Source organism: Arachis stenosperma, chromosome 4 (genome assembly GCF_014773155.1).
Source record: "Arachis stenosperma cultivar V10309 chromosome 4, arast.V10309.gnm1.PFL2, whole genome shotgun sequence".
NCBI classification, from domain to species: Eukaryota; Viridiplantae; Streptophyta; class Magnoliopsida; order Fabales; family Fabaceae; genus Arachis; species Arachis stenosperma.
Genome location: NC_080380.1, coordinates 127,676,277 through 127,682,046, shown reverse-complemented (window position 1 = coordinate 127,682,046; position 5,770 = coordinate 127,676,277). Strand labels below are relative to the sequence as shown.

At 40.3% G+C, this 5,770-nt stretch overlaps 1 non-coding gene across 1 annotated transcript; it reads right to left on the bottom strand.

Annotated features, from left to right (window-relative positions):
• Positions 1 to 1,783: 1,783 nt before the first annotated feature.
• Positions 1,784 to 1,891, bottom strand: LOC130978629 (small nucleolar RNA R71). Its single transcript, XR_009086251.1, has one exon. It is a non-coding gene; the product is annotated as a small nucleolar RNA R71 (small nucleolar RNA).
• Between the last annotated feature and the right edge of the window lie 3,879 nt (positions 1,892 to 5,770).

Below are 5,770 nucleotides of genomic sequence, written 5' to 3'. Positions count from 1 at the left end.
ATCACAAAAAAAAAAAAAATTACAAAACCATAAAAATCCAAAAATATTTCTTGTTTGAGTCTAGAGTCTCATCTTAAGTTTGGTGTCAAATGCATGTCTTTGTTATATTTTTCGAATCCATGCATATATTTTGTGTTCTAATCTTTGAATTCTATTGACTTGAAGTATTTTTTTGTGTCTCATATGCATTCTCATATTGTTAGTGTCAGTAGTACACAAACTGCTAAGTTTGGTGTCTTGCATGCATTGTTATTTGATTCTTGTTGCATTTTGATTATTAAAAATCCAAAAATATTTTTAATTTGTGTCTTTTCAAGTCAATGATACAAAGAATTGAAGATTTAGAACATACTGCAGAGGAATTATACAGAAAAAGCTGAGCATTCAAAAATGCCCAGTGAAGAAGGCAGACTGGCGTTTAAACGCCAGCCAGGGTACCTGGTTGGGCGTTTAACGCCCAAAGAGGTAGCATTTTGGGCGTTAAACGCCAGAATGTATACCATTCTGGGCGTTTAACGCCAGGATGGTGCTAGGGAGAAGATTTTGTTTTCAAATCAATTTTTTTCAAATTTTTCAAAATCAAATCTTTTTCAAATCATATCTTTTCAATCAAATGTTTTCAAAATCAATTTCTTTCCTTTTTCAAAGATACTTACTAACAATTAATGATTTGATTGAACATTTTTTGCCTTGAGGAAGGTTTTATGTTTGAATCATATCTTTTCTTGTTAGGCAAGTCATTAATTTTTAAAATCAAATCTTTTTTAAATTATTTTCAAATCAAATCTTTTTAAAATCATATCTTTTCAAATTGTTTTTAAAATCATATCTTTTCAAATAGTTTTCAAATCATATCTTCTCAATCACATTTTTTTTTCATATCTTCTTAACCACATCTTTTTCAAAATAACTTTCAATCAAATCTTCTTAATTTCTAATTTCAAATTCTTTTTCAAAAATCACTTAATTTCTTTTCCACTTTTATTTTCGAAAATTAATTAATGTTTTTCAAAATAATTTCAAAATTTTTCACTTGATTTTCGAAAATAAACTTCCCTCCTTCCCACATCCTTCTATTTATGGAGTGCCACTCCTTCTCAATGCACAATTCGAACCTTATCTAACTAAAGTTCGAATTTATCTTCTCCTTCTTCTTTCTATTTCTCTTTTCCTCTGACACTTAAAGGAATCTCTATACTGTGACATAGAGGATTCCACATTTTCTTGTTCCCTTCTCTTTCATATGAGCAGGAGCAAGGACAAAGGCATTCTTGTTGAAGCTGATCCTGAACCTGAAAGGACTTTGAAGAGAAAGCTAAGAGAAGCCAAAGCACAACTCTCTTTAGAGGACCTGACCGAATTCTTCAAGGAAGAAAACATGGCAGCAGAAAACAACAACAATGCAAACAATGCAAGGAAGGTGCTGGGTGACTTTACTGCACCTACTCCTGATTTCTATGGGAGAAGCATCTCTATCCCTGCCATTGGAGCAAACAACTTTGAGCTTAAGCCTCAATTAGTTTCTCTAATGCAACAGAATTGCAAGTTCCATGGACTTCCAATGGAAGATCCTCATCAGTTTTTAGCTGAATTCTTGCAAATCTGTGACACAGTCAAGACTAATGGGGTTGACCCTGAAGTCTATAGACTGATGCTATTCCCTTTTGCTGTAAGAGACAGAGCTAGAATATGGTTGGACTCTCAACCTAAAGAAAGCCTGGACTCATGGGAAAAGCTAGTCAATGCCTTCTTGGCAAAATTCTTTCCACCACAAAGATGGAGTAAGCTTAGAGTGGAAGTCCAAACCTTTAGACAAAAGGATGGAGAATCCCTCTATGAAGCTTGGGAAAGATACAAACAATTAATCAGAAAATGTCCTTCTGACATGCTTTCTGAATGGAGCATCATAGGTATTTTCTATGATGGTCTCTCTGAACTATCTAAGATGTCCTTGGATAGCTCTGCAGGAGGATCTCTTCATCTGAAGAAGACGCCTACTGAAGCTCAAGAACTGATTGAAATGGTTGCAAATAACCAATTCATGTACACTTCTGAAAGAAATCCTGTGAACAATGGGACTAGTCAGAAGAAAGGAGTTCTTGAGATTGACACTCTGAATGCCATATTGGCTCAGAATAAAATATTGACACAACAAGTCAATTTGATTTCTCAAAGTCTGTCTGGAATGCAAGATGCACCAAACAGTACTAAGGAAGCTTCATCTGAGGAAGAAGCTTATGATCCTGAGAACCCTTCCATGGAAGAGGTAAATTACCTAGGAGAACCCTATGGTAACACCTATAATTCTTCATGGAGAAATCATCCAAATCTTTCATGGAAGAATCACGAGAGACCTCAACAAGGTTTCAATAACAATGGTGGAAGAAACAGGTTTAACAATGGCAAGCCTTTTCCATCATCTTCTCAGCAACAGACAGAGAGCTCTAAGCAGAATAATTCTGACTTAGCAACCATGGTCTCTGATCTGATCAAAACCACTCAAAGTTTCATGACTGAAACTAGATCTTCCATTAGGAATTTGGAAGGACAAGTGGGTCAGCTGAGCAAGAAAATTACTGAACTTCCTCCAAGCACTCTCCCAAGTAACACTGAAGAAAATCCAAAAGGAGAGTGCAAAGCCATAAACATGGCCGAATTCTGGGAGGAAGAAGAGGCAGTGAACGCCACTGAGGAAGGCCTCACTGGACGTCCACTGGCCTCTAATGAGTTTCCCAATGAGGAACCTTGGGAATCTGAGGCTCAGACTGAGACCATAGAGATTCCCTTGGACTTGCTACTGCCTTTCATGAGCTCTGATGAGTATTCTTCCTCTGAAGAGGATGAGTATGTCACTGAAGAGCAAGTTGCTAAATACCTTGGAGCAATCATGAAGCTAAATGACAAGTTATTTGGAAATGAGACTTGGGAAGATGAACCTCCCTTGCTCACCAAAGAACTGGATGACCTGTCTAGGCAGAAACTGCCTCAAAAGAGGCAGGATCCTGGGAAGTTTTCTATACCTTGTACCATAGGCACCATGACCTTCAAGAAGGCCTTGTGTGACTTAGGGTCAAGTGTAAACCTCATGCCCCTCTCTGTAATGGAGAAATTAGGGATCTTTGAGGTGCAAGCTGCAAAAATCTCACTAGAAATGGCAGACAACTCAAGAAAACAAGCCCATGGACTTGTAGAGGATGTTCTGGTTAAGGTTGAAAGCCATTACATTCCTACTGATTTCATAGTCCTAGAGACTGGGAAGTGCATGGATGAATCCATCATCCTTGGCAGACCATTCCTAGCCACAGCAAAGGCTGTGATTGATGTTGATAGAGGAGAGTTGATCATTCAAGTGAATGAAGAATCCATGGTGTTTAAGGCCCAAGGATATCCCTCTATCATCATGGAGAAGAAGCATGAAGAGCTTCTCTCAAAACAGAGCCAAGCAGAGCCCCCACAGTCAAACTCTAAGTTTGGTGTTGGGAGGCCACAACCAAAATCTAAGTTTGGTGTTGAAACCCCACATTCAAACTCTAAGTTTGGTGTTGGGAGGTTTCAACAAGGTTCTGAGTGTTTCTGAGGCTCCATGGGAGTCCTCTGTCAAGCTAATGACACTAAAGAAGCGCTTGTTGGGAGGCAACCCAATGTTTTATAATTAATTATTTTCTTTTGTTATTTTATCTTTTTTGTAGGTTGATGATCATAAGAAGTCACAAAAACAATGAAAAAAGCAAAAACAAAATGAAAAACAGGAAGAAAAATAGCACACCCTGGAGGAAGATGCTGCTGGCGTTCAAACGCCAGTCAGCCTAGCAGTTGGGCGTTTAACGCCCAGTCTGGCACCTTTCTGGGCGTTTAACGCCAGAAAAGGGCACCAGACTGGCGTTAAACGCCAGTAAAGGGCAACAACCTGGCGTTAAACGCCAGGAATGGGCACCAGCCCGGCGTTTAACGCCAGAAATGGGTCAAAACGTGGATTTTGATGCCATTTGGTGCAGGGATGACTTTTCCTTGACACTACAGGATCTGTGGACCCCACAGGACCCTACCATCACTCTCTCTCTTCTTCCCCATTCACCAATCACCTCAACACCTCTTCCCCAAAAACCCCTCACCTATCAAATCCCATCTTTCTCTTCACCACTCACATCCATCCTTCATAAAACCCCACCAACCTCACCCTTCAAATTCAAACCACTTTCCCTCCCAAACCTACCCTCAAATGGCCGAACCTTTACCCCCCTCTCTCCTATAAATACCCTTCTTCAACCCTTCATTTTCACACAACCTAAAGACCACTTCTTCCCCCTTTGGCCGAACACACTACCCTCCCCCTCTTCCTCATTTCTTCTTCTTCTACTCCTTTCTTTCTTCTTTTGCTCGAGGACGAGCAAACATTTTAAGTTTGGTGTGGTAAAAGCGTTGCTTTTTCGTTTTTCCATAACCATTATGGCACCAAAGGCCGGAGAAACCTCTAAAAAGAGGAAAGGGAAAGCAAAAGCTTCCACCTCCGAGTCATGGGAGATGGATAGATTCCTCTCAAAGGTGCATCAAGACCACTTCTATGAAGTTGTGGCCTTGAAGAAGGTGATCCCCGAAGTCCCCTTTTTACTCAAAAGGGTGAATATCCGGAGATCCGCCATGAGATCCAAAGAAGAGGTTGGGAAGTTCTCACCAACCCCATTCAACAAGTTGGAATCTTGATGGTTCAAGAGTTCTATGCCAATGCATGGATCACAAAGAACCATGACCAAAGTGTGAACCCGAATCCAAAGAATTATCTTACTATGGTTCGGGGGAAATACTTGGATTTTAGTCCGGAGAGTGTGAGGGTGGCGTTCAACTTGCCTATGATGCAAGGAGATGAGCATCCTTTCACTAGAAGGGTCAACTTTGATCAAAGGTTGGACCAAGTCCTCACAGTCATATGTGAAGAGGGCGCACAATGGAAGCAAGATTCAAGAGGAAAGCCGGTCCAATTGAGAAGGCATGACCTCAAGCCCGTGGCTAGAGGATGGTTAGAGTTCTTACAACGCTCAATCATTCCCACTAGCAACCGGTCCGAAGTTACCATAGACCGGGCCATCATGATCCATAGTATAATGATTGGAGAGGAAATAGAGGTTCATGAGGTTATAGCTCAAGAACTCTATAAAGTGGCAGACAAGACCTCCACTGTGGCAAGGTTAGCCTTTCCTCACCTCATTTGTCACCTCTGTTATTCAGTTGGAGTTGACATAGAAGGAGATATCCCCATTGATGAGGACAAGCCCATCACCAAGAAAAGGATGGAATACACAAGAGACCCCTCTCATCAAGAAATCCCTGAGATTCCTCAAGGGATGAACTTTCCTCCACAAAACTATTGGGAGCAACTAAACACCTCCCTAGGAGAATTAAGTTCCAACATGGGACAACTAAGGGTGGAGCATCAAGAACACTCCATTCTCCTCCATGAAATTAGAGAAGATCAAAGAATCATGAGGGAGGAGCAACAAAGACAAGGAAGAGACATTGAGGAGCTCAAGCACTCCATAGGACCTTCAAAAGCAAGGAAGAGCCGCCATCACTAAGGTGGACCCATTCCTTGATTTCCTTGTTCTTTATTCCTTTGTTTTTCGAATTTTATGCTTTATGTTATCCATGTTTGTGTCTTATGATCATTAGTGTCTTAGTGTCTATGCCTTAAAGTTATGAATGTCCTATGAATCCATCACCTTTCTTGAATAAAAATGTGCTTAATTGAAAAAGGAAGAATTGCATGAATTTTGAA